Raw genomic sequence first — 19,258 nt, forward strand, 5'->3', positions numbered from 1 at the left:
AGAAGATAATAAAAGAACACAGAACCAAGCTCTAGAGTGTTCTAAAATCTGAGGCCAACCAGGTGCCTAGGACCTAAGAAAGGATTCTGAGAAGGACTGGCCAGGGAGGTAGAGGGAAAAGCACCAGAGTGGAGAGCAGGGAGCATGTTAAGGAACAGGGAAATAGATTGTATGCAACTATATTAAATGCTGCGGAGAACCCAATTAAGATGAAGTCAGAAAGGTGTTCATAGAATTAACAATGTGGTTGTGACAACAATATCAGTGCAGTGATGAGGACAGAAAACAAATGGCTGGGGGCAGGGAGTGGGAGGTAAGAATGTGAGAATTTCTTTTAAGAAATTATCCTGTGAATTGGAGCAAGGAGATGGAGTGACAGTTGGAGGGGAATAGGGGAATCAAAGTAGAATTTTTTCATTTTTTTCATGCTTGTATGCTATTGGGAAAGAGCCAATAGAGAGGAAAAAACTGATGATGTAGTAAAAAGAGTATTGAGTCCTAGAGAAGGTGAAGGGGACAGGTTGGCTCCTGATAGGAACAGGGCAGTCCTTCAAATGCAATAAGAGTGAAGAGAGAAAATGGTTGACTTTGTAATTTTAGAGGTGGGATAAATATGGATCTAGTAATTTTTAAAACTATGTTTTTCAAATAGCTAGAAGGAAGAATCTTTGCCTTCTGTCAAAACTGGGTGTGGGCAACTTGTCAGTATACTGGAGGTGGGTTACTACGTGTTCTCCTGGGGAAAGACTTTCCTTATGATGCATAAAAGTATGACAAAGACGATCAGATGTTTGTGTGTGTGAGTTGCCTGTAGACTCTGGATTAGGACTGGGTTAAAATATACATGTTGTCATTATTTAAAAAATTTTACATTTTACTGTACGATTTGATTTTTCTGCATGATTTGATTATTTTTGATTCAATGGAAGATAATAATAGCAAAGATGATAGTAATAAATAGCTTTTGATGTGATAAAGTCACTTCCTTGATTGCTAAGTCAAAATGATAACAATGGTGATTCCATGTTGATTGCTGACAACTGCCTGTTCACATAAGAACAATCCTGGCAGCTGAGCGTAGGTTGATTCTAAAAGGAGAGTGTGCCTTCCTCTGCCTGTGAGAATTTCAACTCAAAAAGATGAAGTACTGTGTTTTGCAAGTTTGTAAACAAGTGGTTTTGCTACCATTGTCATCACACAGGACACTCTTGGGGGAACGCTTTGTGAGGAGAGGTTAAAAACACTGAGTGTCATTTGGCCATTCTGCTGGTTAAATAGTCTCAGGCAGCATCCCGTTCTCCACTTTTATTCTTCATTTTCTCTTTAAATAGAAACAATTCTTATTTGAATTTTCCAAAAATGTGAGGTTTCCACTACCATTTGGGAGATACGGAGCCATTGTTTTGATTGTCACGCATGGACTTCCACTGAAGTGTTTTTCCTCAAAGGTAACTAGATATTCGTTACTACTGCTTTTCCTTAGAAACAAAAGTGTCCCAATCATAATTATAGGCTCAGAGCAAGGGAAACAGTAGGGAAGAAACCTAGAGCTCTGTAAACATTACTGAAGAACCTTGCCAAACATATGCCTGAGTTCAGGTATGGGGAAACTCAAGAGTTTAGCGTTCTTAAAATGATATTTGAAGAGTGTTTCAAAAAAAATAAGGTTTCATCAGGGCTTGTAAAAATTTGTATTTAAAGGACTTTTTAGCCTGTCTGGTCAGGCAGATAATCTTCCCTCCCTAAATCAGTGCCTCGCTGTTTTGTTAAGTCCACGGCCCAGCAGACTGAAACAAAAGGTGCGAAGTTCTTCTCATCCATCTTAATGGGGTGTTAATGACTGTAGAGGCTGACTGTGAGCATTTAAATGTGAGCGCTATTAATCACCTAGAAAAAAACACAAACACCCAGCTTGAGCCACTGAAACATAACTGCAAGGGACAGTTGGGTCCAATTTTGTCTTTAAATGAAGACTTGTATAAAAAATAAAGTGAGCTGCCCCCATGGCCGCTTGGCAGGTTTAAAGCTAAGCCAACAGGCAACGGCCTTCTAACTTTTTACTGAGGTTTAAAGAGCTGGTTTCTCCCATGAACTTGCAGTTTAGCTGTTCCTCACCCAGTGAATAACTTTTACCAGCAGTGTAAATTTCTACCAGGCAGTTGCTTGCCAAATTGTATTTCCTTAAGAGAACTTTTCAAGTGTGCTTTGATTTGGAAGTGTGTGAGTGTGTGTGTGTGTGTGTGTTTTAAATGCTGCAAGGAGATTTAATTCTAGGTTTTAAAGAATTTCCTATTTCTACAACTTGCTTGCTGTGACCCTTCTTGCAATGAGTTTGTCATATCTGCAACTGTTGTTTTTCTCAAGTTTTTTTTTTTTGGAAAGGGGGAAATCATGGCTTTATTATTGGCAAAGTTGACAATATTTGCAGAAAGCTCCAATAAAAATCTGGAGGAGAAGATCTTTTTATTGTTGATGTTTCACAGGATGAACTAATGGAAGAGAAGACATATACTGATTCTACTTTGCAGAAAATCAGCGGCTCCCAGCTTCTGATGTTAGTATTTCTAATAACGTGTTAAATTAACAGAAGTATGAATGGTGCAAGGTTTCTGCTGAGAAATGTGCAGTTCAGTGTGTACTCCTGGCCGTCTCATTCGTATACTGCCTGAAGTTTGAGATTAGTCATCAAGGAGTGGTTTATTTACTTTTGTGTTTCTATAGATAGCCCGAAGACTATGTCGAAGCGCACCATGTGGCTGTAGGGTGTGGGGATATGGGAGGCATGGGGCCCTCTCTGGTCCAGTGTTCTTTGCCTGTGAATTATACTTCTCCAGCAATAACTACCACTGCGAGTGATGGCCTGGCCTGGCCTGATCTGACCCTGCTTCACATACAAGATGCAAGTTTGGAGGGTATTTATTCCAATGACATTGGACATGTTGATTTTTATTTTTTGACAGGAGCAGCCAAGCCACTGTTGGTTTCACCACTTCTTAAATTCGCCCCTTGCTTGTTGCCTAGGGCGGAAGGCTCTTGGAAAGTTCACAAAGGAAATAAAATATTTCGGTTGCCTCTGAAGTTAAACAAAATACTTGTCTATGGGTTAGGTCTTTCCCTCCCCCCTTTCCCAATGGAGAGAGGCAGAAAAGCTGTGGATTTTAATAAGGCTAACATTCTAGGTTTGGAAAAGGTCAAGTGACCACAAATGCCTGATAAAGTATTTGCTTTTTTTCAGTATAATATTTGAATTTTAAAATATGATATTTAAAACAATTATTCTTCAGAAGTTCACTAACTTCAAATGGGTAGGTTCTAAGGGGCTGAAAATGCTCAGTGCTTTCCAAGAGTTGTCACTGATGCTGTCATTGAGACTTGAGAGAGGGTCTGAAATTTAATACATTTAAGATATTGCCTGCCCCTTTCCCCAAAACTTGGTGGGTGGAGAGAGCAGACAATCTGAGCTGAGGCCAAATAATATCAACATATACATAAAGTACAGGTTCTGTATTGTTCGTTGTCTTCTTCGATACTCCGTTATGAAAGTTAGAGGTGAGTCTCTGGAAAAACAATGAATGCTGCCACCCTCTTTTTCTCCTCCCGTCCTGTTGCAGGTTAGTAGACTTTCTTGAGTCTTTCTGAATTGAAGTATTTGGAAGATTTAACATTATTCTATTATTGCTAAGTTGATTTTTAAAACTTCTGAAGTTCCTGTGTGAGCAGATAGCAATTTAGGAGGCAGAGTGGGGAAAATTGGCTGATTTAGTTTCTCTGCCAGAAGCCCTAGATTCAAGTATTAGTTGGCTTCAATTCTGGCTCTGCAACTGCCTCACTGTGTGGTCTTGGCAAGACATAATGTTTTTGTCTCAGTTTCCCTACCTGTACGAAAAAGAGTAATTACACTAGCTTACTCAGTAGGTTGTAGCCTTGAACAACAAATGAATGATTACAAAGTACTTAAAACTACAAGAGAATGAGAAATTCTAAGTGTTACAGTCTTATTCTCTTAAGGGGGTGATAAAGTAAGAGTGATGTTTAATTAATTAATATAAGCAAATTGAAATTCCTAGATGAAAGGGGCTGGAGAAGTTCAAAGTCATTTTATTATTATTAATAATAGGTGTTGTATCTCTCTCTTTCACCTTCGTCATCTAATCAGCACACATTCCTTGGTTTTAAGGGAGTGTTCTCTCTCCGAATAACTTTTATCTACAGTGTTGAGACATTCCTTATCCTGTTTTATGGATATGGAGTCTTGAATGACTATAAACAACTCCCTTTTTCATAAACTCATTTTTTTTTAAAAAAAGGAGGCAAGTTGGCTCCTGGTTCACCTTCCTAAACATGTGAAAATGTTTACGTAAGGCTCCTTTACAGATTCTGTTCCTCTTTGTGAGATCAAAACTTCTTTGCTCACAGATCCATGGTGCTCACGCCACAGACATTCTTAGGTAAATTTCCCTCTGTCTACATGAGGAGACCCCACTTTTATTTATATATTATATTGTGTATATATATAGTCTCAAATTGTATCCCTAATTTTAACACAAAACCTCTGTTAAGTCAGAATAAGAAGTGGAGGCCATATATACTTTTAAATACTTAAAGAATTTGCAAGAGTGGAGGATAGAAAGCAGAAATTTCTCGAGTGAAAGAAACTTGGCATGTGTCTGACAAACGTGAGCCTCACCTGGCTAAGGGGCTGGGTAGATTTGGAGCCAGCACTAGCTTTAGTCAGAGTGAGAATTGGTAAACAAAAATACTGGGCTTCCAACCACTCTAGCTCTGGTACTTTCACCCTGCCTGGTGAAAACCGTATTGAATAAGTATGCAAAATTTATTTGTGCAAAAGAGTAAACAATGACTTATTGAAGTAGTATCTGGTAGGAAGTTCACTGGCTCTTTTATTCAAAATGTTAATAAGGATCTTCTTTATCACATTGATCTATGCTGAGATTATGGGGAATAGAAGTTTATTTAAAATCTGACAAATAGACATGAGACACAGTGACCACTCAGATGACTAGAGTTAAGTAATGACAGAAGAAGTGTTTCAAAGCAGTAGATGATTAAATGTCAAATGAGAGTGGCGGATAGTGAATGCTGTGGGCCTGACCTGAATGAATACAGTGAATACATTGTGGGTATTCAAGAAATATTTTTGAATGAGTTCACAGGAAGTAGATGTCACTGAGGGTTAGAATGGCTACAAAGCCTTGATGGCAGATGTAACAGTTGAGCTGAATTCAGGCTTGGGGATTAATGTGGAGAAAGGGTTAAAAAAAGGCTTTCTAAACTTTCCTTTATAAGATGAATGAATTCTGGAGATCTAGTGTACAGGAGGCGACTATAGTTAATAACACTGTATCATACACTTGAAATTTGCTAAGAGTAGATCTTAAGTGTTCTCACCACACACATGCACAAATGATAACTATGTGAGGTGATGGATGTGTTAATTAACTTGATTGCAGTCGTCATTTCACAATGTATATGTAACAAATTATCATGCTGTACACTTTAGATGTATACAACTTTATTTGTTAATTATATTTCAATAAAGCTGGGGGAAAAAGGCATTTTAAACTGGAGGACCATGGGAAGAGTAATAAGGAAGGATAATAACCATGTGTTCACAAAAAAATGAGTAAATCTGCGACTGGAGCAAAGGGCTTGCAACTTTCGATAAAAAACATACACTGAAATGTGTGCAGACTATCCATGGAATTGTATAGTTTCTAAGTACTTTATAATTTTCCATTAGTTGCTCAAGGCTAAAACCTACAGAGCGAGCTGGAATGACTGTCTTTGGGGAAGCCGAAGCTGTGTGGCTGGCACTTGGGAGGGGAATGGATTCTGGGGACTCCTCTCCAGAGAAGTGATAGCAAATAATATACAAGTGTTAGTACTTAAACAGGATTTGAAGCCTTAAGCTAAATACATTCCTCTTCCAAGGTAGATTTTTAAGCAACTACAAGTGCAAGCAGGTGAGCAAAGCGAAGTCGAGGTGGGTGACACAAGAAATTCAAGAAGTCCTTAACTTTGCTGTGACTAAATCACACCAGAGACCACCTCCCACACTTTTGAGGATGGAAAATCTCTCCTCACTGCCCCTGTATGAATGAAGGGATATTGGAGAAGTGGCTGATCATTGGAATCGGGAACGATAATGAAGAATGTCTTGTCAGTGACCAACTCAGTATACCCGTTCTGAGTTGACTTTTACAAACTGAAGTTTTACAATCTCATTAATGATTGTTAAAAACAGTGACAAAGAAAAATCCTGCCTGGTTTTCTTTCACAGTTCTGTGCAAACGTAGCGGCTGTTTAATGAGTGCCTGTTACATTTGTGCTTTCAGATACTATCTCCAATCCTGCCCTGAATCTCCCAAGTAGATGCTGCCACTCTCCTTTTGCAGTAGAAAAAGTAGGAAAACTGAGCCTCAGAGAGGTTTAACAACTTCTTCATAGTCACTCAGACAGGATTCAAAACTAGGTGCAAGTCCGATGTCTGCACTCTTTCTACCATGCCACTCTGATTCTTCTCTGTGTAAAAATTAATTTTAAAATGTATTCTCACTCTTCTAAAATCTGAAAGTAATACTACCCAGAGTACCCCAATACTGTTTATTTTTTTGATACCCTTATTTAATTATCCTTCTGTAAATGCACCTATGGCCTGCACATTATATTTATGCAACCTGAAGTTGTTCCATAGGCGGAGATTTAGAGCAGTGTGCAAAGAACCCCTTGCCCTTCTCCTTGCCGACTCTGCCTCCCCCAGCCTGTTGCACTGAGCACAAGCTGCCAGAACTCGTGTGTCCGTGCAGATAGCAGTCCTTAAGGCAGAAGTTGGCAAGGCTTGAAGAATGGAAACGGCTGCAGATGTTGAGAACTGGGGAGTTCAAAAGCAGCCCTGCTATGCGGAATCCCACATTTGAGACTTTCTTTCTTTTGGTTGGGAAACTAATAACCCTCCAGTTTTGAGTTAAAACATTGTACTTCTTTCAGCGGAAATATAAAAGAGCTCTTGCCTCTCTGCCTCAGCTGAGGCGGCCCTACACTTTGTGGCTCATCAACCTTGTGCTTCAGCCTTGGCCCCAGATTCACACCTCCTCCTTGTGACTGGCACTGGTTGAAAGGAAGGATTATGGCCAAGATGTGATCTGGCTGAACAGAAGGGTGTGGTGCCAGCACAGAGCCCCTCTCTCATCTCCAGCCCCCATCACATCATCAGACATGAGCTATTTCTTTGGCTTCTAATTCTTCCATTATTTTTTTATATGTGGCATTTTTTACCTCAATAGCATCCTCATTATTTATTAAAAACAATTCCTCAAATATAAAAACATCAATAGATTGCCTGTTTTCCACTTTATTCCTTTATCCCCACTCTCCCATCCTCCAGAAAGACTTCATGATCCAGAATCAATTGAACAAAATTTGACCCTGTTGTACTTTCCAGCACGCCCACTTGTTCCCCTGAAAATCCTTTCTCTTAATTAGGTGCTGGCCAGGTATATGTACTGTCTTTGTGGAGCCTCATGCCCTTGTGCCTATATGTGTGTACATCTGAGGCTAGTCAATCTCTCATCTGTGTGTCAATACATCAACCACACCACCCACTCATCAATTTTTCTTTCGAGTTTCAGTCTTTCATTTCTCAATTTCTCACTTATGTTCAACTGCTCATATGACCCAATGAATAATTCCTTTTGTCTCTCTTCTCAATCACCTTTTGTCCCAGCAATAAAATTGGAGGCTGTGAATTGGCCTTTGAACAGCCTTCAGGGCCACGTGGTGGAATTGGAGGAGAACTATGCGTTAAGATTCTGGAGACAAGAGTACTTCTTCTGGTTTAGCAACTTGGGACTTTGAACAAGTCTGTTTGCCTTTCTGAGCCTCAGTTCCCTCGTCTGAAAAAGGGCCATATAATTGATCTCTAATGTCCATTAATTCATTCAAGAAATAGCTAATGATTGCCTACTTTATGCCTGCCCTGAGCTAGGTGTTGTGGATACAATGGCGAGAACAAAGACAGTTTCTGTCCTCATGGAGCTTATAGTGATTGGGGTATCAGCTGTCAATGAATAATTCCACATGTATTTGTCAACCATTATAAGTGCTATAAAGGGAAAGCACAGAGTGCCACAGGAACAGTTAACAAGAAATAGTGACTCAGGGGGAGCAGGGGAGGGGGAGATGTCAGGAGAAGAATATGGGGTGGTATGAGGGGGATGGTACAGGAGTTAACTAAGCAAGGAAGAAGAGAGAGATCATTCCAGGCAGAGAATGGCAAATGTAAATGCCCTAAGACATATGGGAACAAGGTATATGGGAAGAAATGAATAAAGACCAGCAAGGCTGAGACCACACTGGGACAGGTGTCTCAAGATGAGGCTGCAAAGGTAGAGAGAGGCCAGATTGGTGAAGCCTTGTAAGCCAAGTGAAGAACCTTGCATTGTATTCTAAGTACAATTAGAGAGTTTGAAAACAGTGGAATGGCATTAGATTTGCATTTTAAAAAGGTCACTCTGGCTCCCTGAAAAGAGAATGGATAGAAGGCAGTAGAAGCAAAAGTGGGGCATCTTTAGCATTCCCAGGTAAGACAAAAGAATATAATATAGAAGAAGGTGGTGGCAGAGAATGGAGAGAAAGAGACCCTCCTTCCAAGCTTGTCTCTGATGGCTTTCCTTGTGACCTCACCCTTCCAGCCACCCTGGAAGTGATCATGACCATTCCTGCACCAGTTCTTTGTTTCAACCTCATATTTGGCACATTGTTTACTTTGTCTTGGTTATTCATTATTTTATTTCCCTCACTGGATTGGAAGCCTCTTATAGTAATTATAACGTCTTGCTCATCTTTTTATCCCCCTAAAAACCTGGCCTTACACATCATGGGTACATAGTGAGTGTTCAGGTAGGATCTGTACTTTTCTTCACGGGCAGCCTTATGAGTGTAACACCCACCCCAGAGACAGACAAGACATTCCTTGGCAGACCTGAGCTGTCTCTAGCCTATGTATCAGTTAAATTTTCTCTGTCATCCCTGAGGAAATGAAAGGGGAAGGGCTATGGTAGGAGGAGGAGGAAGAAAGAGGATTTCTCCTTTCCAAGATCATATTTGGGAGTCACGTTCTTTCCTACTTCATGTTTCCTGTGGTACTCCTGCCCACAAAATTCTCACATACACATAGTTGAGTGGTTGCTTCAAGTGCTGTAAGACAGTGGGAGAAAATTCCAGACTGTCAGGATCATAGGCTGAGGCAGATGAAGACTCCTCACTTGGTGCTGGGTTAAAGGTTTAGTTCTTTCCAGGTGGTTATCGCTTACTCTCTGTGCTTTGAGGTGCTGCCCCTCATGGTTAGGGGTCCTGTTAGCGATCCATTCACATTGTTCCCATCCTCTCCTCCAGGGTTGAGGTAACTTCTTTAGTTCCTTTGTGACCTTTGGCAAAGTACAGTGCCTTCTTGTTTGGATCTCAGATCTAATCCTTTTGGTATCTGGTTGAAACTCTTGTTTGAGTTGCTAGTTTCTTCAAAAATTAAGAGTCCTATATTGGGTTCTTGTTCCATGAATTCCGTTTTTTCTAGATTTCTTCTCTTTTGTACTCCTATGGACTTAGTTACTCCCCAGGTTCTGAGACTTCAGAACAGTTCATTGTGGATTTTTCCATTCCCTCATCTACTTTGTTAAAGAAAAAAAAGAAAAAGGAGAAGAAATTTTAGTTTTCCTCAGTGCCCTTGCTTTTTCCTCAGAGCCTACTTCTAACTGCCCCCACTACAATCCTTTTATAGGGCTCTGTAATAGATGATAATGTGCTAAAGCCATCCCTGTAAGACTCTGGGAAGTCCTTATTGTCTTCAGTTAGACTTTTTATAAGTCTTAAAACAACCCAGGCACATTTAAACTTATAAAGCTAAGACCTTTGTCTGTGCTCACCCTTCATTCCATATTTATTTTCTGGTGAGAGTGATATTTTTCTCTGGCTGATAGTTTTTAAATCTAGAGTTAGAAAATTCTAGCAGTGGAGGCAACCTTAGAGACCAGCTAAATTCTTCTCCATACTCTTATTCTATTGTTGAGAAACCCAAAGCCCTGGTGAGTTGAGCAGTTTGCCATAAGTCATTTCATTATTTAGTACTAGTGACTAGAATCTTTGTCTTCAAAGGCCTAATTCTCTACTCTGTGCTTTATAATTCTCTTCTTTAATTCTTTACTGAAAGTCACACAGCAGGACAAAGACAATGTGTACTCCCAGGGCATTGCATCATTCATTCCATCAATCATTCACCAAATATTTATTGAACACCTATATAAACACGGCATTGTGCTGGTGCATAACTAATACGCATAAACAGCCTGATTTAAATGCAAATCAAATATGATTACTTTCTGTTAACCATTTATAAATTTTAAGTTCTTTTTCCTAAGAACTCAAGACGTCAAAACAAAAAATTTTGTAGTTCTATAATGTACAGAGTGTCACTTTAGGAAGGACAGGGAGAACGCCACCTGTTTATTGTGCTGAATTATGCATTTCTTGAGTTTTATGTAAATGTTTTGGTACAAAAGGAGACAGGTTAAGTTTTAGTGTTTGTGAAAAAAATATGGGGAATTAAGGCCATTCTCAGAGTAGCTACATGGTAGGTAAATGGTTGGGAAAATTCAGATTTAGAAAGAAATTGCTATAATGTTAATTCTCCCTAAAAACTGTGATCAGGTTATATGTTTATTTTTACAGGTAGGTTAATGTTATAGCTTGAAAGGAGTGGATATCTGAGCACTTTCTGAAATTGCTCTTGACTTCATTGGAGGGAATATAGAAAGATGGAGATGTTTTCTCAGCAGTCTCTTTATTAACTGCTCCCCTTCAGATTTAGCTATCTGTGGTCATTTTAAATAGCAGGCATCAGAGACAATAACTAAGTTTGACAGTAATCACCAAGGTGGAAGTGACTGTGCCCAAATCACAGCCCAGGGTCAAAAGGATCTTTATCTATTTGAAGGTAAGAATCCTCATGTGATGTTGAGAGGGCACTGGTGTGAAGTCAGAAGTCTGGGTGCTCTCCCTAGTTCCAGCTCTTCATCACCATATGACATTGGGCAGGCCACCTAACCTTATGGATACTCTTCTCACCTCTCAAATATGGGTAAAACTTCCGGCTCTTCCACAGCATGGTGTTGTTTTGAGGATCAAATGAGATCACTAATATAAAAGTGCTTTGAAAACTCAAAGACCTTTGGAAATAAAAGGCAGTTTTATTCCAAAACTCCAGAATTTTGACCAGTAGCAGAAGTATTTACGTTGCAAAAATTCATATTTCCTTCTTTTGTGTGTATTGGGAGTCTGTGTGTACATATTGCTCTCTTGAAAGGACTTCTGTTACCCTTCCTTTGAAACTGGCAGGAAACAGACTCAGTGCTGGTGGGAAATAGCAGGCCTCTCTTATCCTTTCAAAGAACCAAGAACAAGACTAAATTTTATTAGAGAGGTTCAGCCTGATGGACATGATGAGGCAGGAGCTATTGGATCACCACCAGTCATCTCCCATTCCTGCAGAGTCATGGGAACACTTCACAGGCAACTGATGTGAGGTTCCAAGTCGTGTTTGCAATGTTTCCAGCTGGTGGATGCTACCAAACGTTTTTTGCCAGTGCTGTAGAGTCTGGTGTGTCATGGTAGAAAGGACTAAAACTCCCTTTGTAATGCTGGATTGCAAAGAACATGCTTTTTCACATTCCATTGGTTCATTCAATAAGAATTCATTGAGTGGGCACCATGCTGGGTACTAGAGATACAGGCTGATGTAGTTGGGAAGACAGACGCTATGGAATAATTTCATCACATGGTGATACAGTTCTGGGCTGAGGTCGTTAAAGCTGGAATACTTCCTCCATTAGTGTGTTCTCTTACCTGGCAACCTCAAGAGTATGTGTCCCAGGGGGTATAGCTAAAGATGGTGGAGATTCTGTTAGCTTGACTTCTGCAGAACACATTTTTCACTCCCATTCCATGCTACCTTTGGTCAGGATTCAGCATTGTGAAGATAACAGAAGTGGAAATAAATTTGGAGTTTGTCTGAGATAGCAGCAAACAGTTATTTATCTCAATACATTTATTTGGCACATATTTAATTAATAAGCAAGATTTCTGTCCTCAATCAGCTTAAATTCTAGCTAGGGACAGAATGGTCACACAATGTAGACATTCCTAACCTGGGGCAGAGTTTTATTGTAAAGGGCCTGCAATAATACACCAAACATAGTCTGAGCAAATGATCTGCTTGTACGTATATATTCTAATAGTTTTTAAATGCATGTAGGGGCTGTTGTGATTAATGAAATCCACTTGAAAGTTACTCAATTGTGTCTCTTTGTCATTTTGTATTTTATTTTTGTCTGTGTCATTGTTTTATTATATGTCTCTCTCCACTAGAGTGTAGGCTCCGTGAATCTGTTTTTACATGACACTAAGTTCCTGGGTGCTCAAACAAAGTTTGTTAAATGTTGATTAAGCATATTTTCTTAACCAACAGGTTGAGAAATTACAATATCATGTGCTGCCCCTTGAAATCTTATGACGTTAGAAAGATGCTCTCCTTTGGGTTGAAGATGAGACTCCCAGTGTGGGTCAGTAAACGAAAGATAAATAAGATACAGAAAAAAGATCTAGCCTAGCAGGGGTAGGGTACAAAGATTTAAAGCTGATGGGTGAGAGATAATTAGCTATGGAATGTCACCTCTGCCTTTGTCTCATATTGTCTTGCATTGCTTCATACTCTTTACATTTCCAAAAATACTGACAAATCTTGCCTCCTATGAGCTTTACAGTAACACTGTGAGTAACTGGGTGAGGAGCGGGGCAGAATGGCTGCTGCCTGTTTCTTTGCTCTTAAGGCTTTACATAGCTGCTGATACTTTGAAGGCCAGAGCCGGCAGCGACTGAAGAGATCGTCTTGTCCTACAAGCATCGGTTTATATTAAGGAAACAGAATTCCCCAAACACTAAGGTTCCTGTCCAATGTCATATGGTTAGATGGTGGCAGAGGTGGGACTAGAATATAGTCTGACTCACACTCTTTCCACCGCATTTTGCTGCCTCTTTGTTGGGGTCACGTTCATCACCACTCAAATATTTGATTTGAGAGGAGAATGTGGTACAACTTATGATTTAAGAAAGTATGGATTTGAATTTATAGTTTATGTCATCAGCCTTCTGTTTTCATTCAATCTTGCAAAATAGATGCTCCTCCAAGCTAGCAACAGCCCAGGAGTCAGCCAAAAACACAACTTTGGCTGTAAACTTGATGTTAACGTTTGTCTAACTCTACTGAAGATCATAATCGTTAAGTCAGCATGTATCTATTCTAAGTCATTACAAGTATGCAACTTAATAAGAGTGAGTAAATATGTTCTTTTTTCATCATTTGGATATTCTTTCAACACAATAATTCCCTTCTGAAGCCACTATCATCGCTAATTCTGCATTGAGAAAGATAAAGACATAAAATACAATTTGCAATAAATATCTGCCAAGCCACAGAGACACTATTTTAAAGGAAAATTGTCTTAAGACACTTTAATGCTTTCTATTGCTATGGTTGCAGAATTACTTGAGGGCACATTGCTAAGGGGACCTCTATTACATCTATTAATGAGATTTATAAGAACACTAATAGGTAAATCCAAACCTAACTCCATCAATAGTGATGCAAATTAATGCAATTCTAACTATTCAACTTGGGGTTATAAATATTCATGCAAATCATCTATTTTAATGAACACGGACTTTGTGTGTTCTAAATAAGTGCGCAAAAGAACATGATGTATATGTTAGCATCATGACGAAAAGCAAACTATCATCTACAGAGTGAATATTCTGATCTAAGTTAAACATACAAGCTCTAGTGACACATCTGCTTCTATTGTTGAAGAAGAAATGTGTACTACCCACTAAAGATTTAAGGACAGTCGGTGAAAATATTTTCCAACAACTTTCAATTTCATTGACCCTAAGTCTTTGTCATCAGCCTGAGTAGTACTTGTAAGACCATCTGCTGGGTTCAGAGGAGTGCCAGTCATTTGGTGAAGAGTGAGAAGATTAAAAAATGATACTGGAGAACAGCTCAGGTATGGAGAAACTGGAAAAATGTATCATGGCAACATGATTAATTAATGTTTAGTAGATGTCTGAAGGGAGAGAGAGAATTGTGTAGGTGGAAGTGAATGTGAGTCCATGCTATAAAAGTTTGTGACCCCAGCACTGAATATCTCAGTGAACTTTGCCACTGAATGATTTAAGAAATCTAAATCATTTCAAATTTTTTTTCCCAAATGCTTTACTTTATTGCTCTCCTTGGAGTTCCTGCTTGATAAATAAGATTGCCTCAATTTTAGGTCTCTGTGGTCCTTAAATATGAAAATTCATTTAGATGAAGATGAACACAAGCTCAATTTTTACTTAATTCCAGTGCCACATTCAGGTTCTGAGGTGTTTATTTCAAATACGTGTTCTCTTGCACTATGCAGCCTCAAAGAGTTAATATTTTTTCCAAGTCAAAATAATTTGCAGAATATACTGTAATTTATGAATTTATTAAAGGAGCAAGTTCATTAATTATGTGCTTTTAATAATAGTTTTTTACATGGATAAATTATTAAATATCTTTTTTTCTTTTTCTACGGATTATTTTAAATATAATTGAAGACCCCTCTGTTTATTTTATTTATTAAGAGGTGATTCAAGATTGTTTAATGCTTTGGTCTGTGTTTTGCCTCTAATAGCCCAACCTTAGATGGCATTTGGTTTCAAAGGCAGCCATTGGTCTTGATGCTGTATAAGAACACTCAAGGAAAGCCATGTTGGGCTTGCAAATAAAACACTCTTAAATATTCACTTGATATGTGATCATTTCGTATGTGTGTTTACATTTTTTTATATGCAACCATTACTTTCTTTTTATTCCACACATTTTAAACTTCTTGCCTTTATCATCTCCCTCATGTTTCTTCTGAAAATGGTTTACTCTTTCAAATGTTCCATCAAGGGCATCTTGCTTCAATGAGGCAACCTAGCTAATACTACCTGCACATGTACTTCTGCTTCAGAGGGTTTCCAACCCAGGAAAGACATTCTTTCTCTACTCAAGACAATATTCCTTGGCATTCTAACGCACAATATCTGCAAATCAGATGTTTATGAATTTAGCCAAACCACCTAAAGGTTATAAAGAGACCTAAGAAAACAAAAGATAGCCAACTAGTTAAATCTTTTCTTACCCTTAGATTTTTCCACACCTAATAATCACCACTGTCGGTTTAAATAAATTCAACTGCAAAATAGTATATAAAGAAGTAACTTTTATGTCTCTCTCCAGAGTTCTTTCAAAGTAAGTCTTTTTAGTTTTAAAAATATATACATCGTGCAGAGATAGCAGCAGCAGCAGCAGCTCCAAACCAGAGAAAATCATGGAAAAGAAATAATGAGATATAGTGAAAGAATCCCAAATCAGCACCAGCTGCTGAACAATTAGGTTCAACTGCTACCAGGTGTGTAGAAGAGTGCATGTACAATGTTACCTATTGTCAGAGTGCCTTCTGAAAGGACTTTTGGTTGTAAAATTACCAGAGTATTTGGTTTGTTTAGGAAATGCTTTGTGTGTGTGTGTGTGTGCATCTAAGATAAAGCTTATTTGCTTTATAGATATCCTTTTATATTGAAAATAAATTAAATATTCGTACCATATAGGTCACGGAGTCATGGCGGGGGTGGAAGGAATGGAAGGGAGCCGTGGTATTCGCAAACTGTGGTCCCTGGCCCTGCACGTCTGCATGGAGGGCTGCTGGGATGATAAATCCTTCAAGTGCATACAATTTTTTTTTTTGCATTAATTCTTGCCTGAGGTTTCAAAGCTTTCACCAGCTTTTCAAAAGAGTCTGTGACTGTCCTCCTCCAGTTTTAAACTGGTGTGGTCAAAGATGCATGAACTTCTAAGTCAATCAGCCCCGTGTAAGAATCTCTGCATATTACTTGACCTTTCTGAATGCATTTCTTCATTTGTAAAATGGGGATAGTGCCACTGGCCTCATTTGCTTATTTGGTTACTTAAAGCAGTATTTTTCAAACTTTAGTGTCCATGTTAACCACTTGGGAGCTTGTTAAAATGAACATTGTTCGGTAGGCCTGGGATGGCACGTGAAATTCTGCATGTCCAAGAAGCTCCCAGTGATGTTGACGCTATTGGTCTGCATACCACACTTTAAGTGGTGAGGATTTCAAACAGTGGTTCTCAAATTTGACTTCACATTAGAATCACCCGGGAAGTTAAAAAAAATACTGATGTCTGGGCCTCACCCCAAAGTTTCGGATTTCATTGGCCTGGGGTGCAGCCTGGGCATCAGGATTTTTTAAAGCTTCCCAGATGTCTGAAAGTGCAGTGAAGTTTGAGCATCACTGATTTAAGGCAGTGCCTGACACGTGTTACGTGCTCCACAATCACTACTTTCCTTAGGAGGCTCCTCAGTTATTAGGGTAGGTAGTGAATCATAAAAGACTGAGATATTCTTTCCAGTGGTATAAGAACTGAAAAGATTGCTAGTGACTAGGCAAGTTCTATCCCATTCTGCCACAGACTTGCTCTGAGACCAGGGATGTGGTTTCTTATCGTTTCTGTATTTCTTATATTGAAAGGAAAGAGATAATTACGCTTTCACCTCACATATTTGTTGGGAAAATTAATGTTTATAACATACTTTGAGGCTCATGGATGAAAGGGTATTCAAGATATTTAAAATATGCAAAGGGAAAGGATGAATACTCTTTAAAAATTTTCAGTAATTGGCTCAAAAAAGGGGCAGATAATATTAGGGCAATAAGAAAGAAAGGTGGTGGTGAGGAGGATGTTGATGTTGGCATGTTTTTTATAGATGCTTGGAGAAATGACACAAAAACAGTTTATATTGGTTCATTTTACTGGCCTTGATAATTTTTTAAGGCTTTCTTTTCTAGTGGGAGCCTAAATTTCAACTCACAATCCAGGTTTTTGAAGTCTTCTTACCCAGGCACGGGCTGTGGGAGCCACTCCTGACTAAGCTGTTATTATCTCCTTGCCAGAAAGTACTCCCAGCGTTTCATAGGAGACCCTTTGGGAGTGTTTTAAGCAAACGCTTTGAAATCTGTGAGTGTTGATCTCATTTATGAGTGTTCAAATTCCTTGAGAGTGAAGTTCTTTGCTATTACTATAAAACATCAAATATTTGGAAAGGCTATTTATTGAGGCGGGGTCCAACATGATGTGTGCAAAAGAGAGTGAGCTCCTCTGTGCGCTGGACTCAAGTAGATGGAATGTAGAGATACGGATGTGAGGCCAGACATCTTCTATTCCTCCCTGCAGATCAAGTCTCCACTGTGCTTTAACCTGCTCTCCTCCCTGGAGGCTGACCCAAATGGGCTCGTGAGCGGCTCCTTTGTCTTCTGGCCTCAGGTTGGATTTGGTCAATGGGGTGCCCTGGCAGGAGACACAGGGAGGGAGGAGAGAGAATGGGAGTCTTATTCCCTTCCTGACTATCCCCTTGGGCTGACTGCACTCCTTGACTAAAAGTCACAGCTTCTGTCAAGGTGACCTTCTACACAGGGCTCTCTCCTCAGTTCTAGCATCTTCTGCTTTACCTATCCCTTCAGATTTATGATGGTAACAGCTGTGTGTTACTGGACCCAAAGTACTGCCCTATTGCTTATAGTTTTCCTTCACTCAGCCCATACTTCTATAAATCCTTCTCTATTAAACCCTCCTTAGATCATTGTTTTTTGGCACAAGTAGAAATACTGTGAGAACAGGGACCTCATCTCTCTCCTTTGCTGTTGTATATTAATTGGTATTTCCTGAATGAACAAACAAATAAACGTTTGAGCCTCTTCCTCACTGGCTGAAGTTGTACACTTGACTAAAGGGTATTGATTAATTATGCTTAGGGGAGAGGCTCTGTGAGGGATGGTGGTCTCCCTGGGGTTAAATTTAAGAATTAAGCCCACATATAGAACTTTTCCATATTCTTTTTGCTTATATTTATTTTTAAATTCTTAAAAGTTATGTGGAATTTTGAAAATATGATATAGGAATCGCACTAAAACAAATATATTCTTTTGACAATCCTCTCGCACACCTAATTCAGTAGGTTACCCTCAGACACAAGCAGAATCTACAGCACTAATTTGCTAAGCAGTGTTTACTAAGTAGTAGGGCCACGCCTCTTAAACCCCATTCTTCGTAGTTCCCCTCTCAGCTTCTCCATCTCTCACTTTTTTCTCCTTTAGCAATAAAAGTTGCATTCACATTCTGAGATGATGATTGGCATGCTTCACTTCCCCATCTTGGGATAAAAAATGTCACATTTTCTTTGGTGTCCAATTTGAGTCTCTATTTGTTCAAATTAACAGGAAAATCAAACATTCTCTAGTAACTCACTTCCCAAATTTTTCTAAGGGGCGGTTTAAGTAAGTTTGTGAGTCAGGGCTCCTCCAAAGGGGCTTTTGAGGCTCTCATGGGGTCAGGTTTCTGCAGCTGTTGAATTGTGGGCAGCTCCCTGCTCTTGCCTGCCTCCTCCGGCACCTCCTTGCTGCTGCAACCGAATAAGAAAGTTCTGTTGTCATTGATGGAACCTGGTCTTGGATGGTTCTGACATTTGAAGATAAATCCGGTGTTGTGGCCTGGATTGTGTGCCCCGCCAGATTTATATTTTGAAGGCCTAACCCCCAGTACCTCAGAATGTGACTGTATTTGGAGAAAGGACCTTTAAAGAGGTAATCAAGGTAAAGTGAGGTCATATAGGTGGGCCCTAAACCAATATGACTGGTGTCCTTATAAGAAGAGATTAGGACACAGATGTACACAGAGGAAGACCATGTGAAGTCAAAGGGAGAAGATGGCCATCTACAAGCCAAGGAGAGAGGTCTCAGAAGAAACCAGCCCTGTGACACCTTGTTTTTGGATTTCTAGCTACCAGAACTGTGGGAAATAAATTTCTGTTGTTTAAGCTACCTAGTCTGTGGTGCAGTCTTGTGTCACTTAATAACAGGGATACATTCTGAAGAATGTGTGGTTAGGTAATTTCCTTGTTGTGCGGTCATTATACAGTGTACTTACATGAACCTAGATGGTATACCAACTACACAGCTAGGCTATATGATACTAATCTTATGGGATCATTGTCATATATGCAGTCCATCATTAACCAAAACATTATGATGTGGCGCATGA

Source organism: Equus asinus, chromosome 9 (assembly GCF_041296235.1).
Source record: "Equus asinus isolate D_3611 breed Donkey chromosome 9, EquAss-T2T_v2, whole genome shotgun sequence".
In the NCBI taxonomy this organism is placed as follows: Eukaryota; Metazoa; Chordata; class Mammalia; order Perissodactyla; family Equidae; genus Equus; species Equus asinus.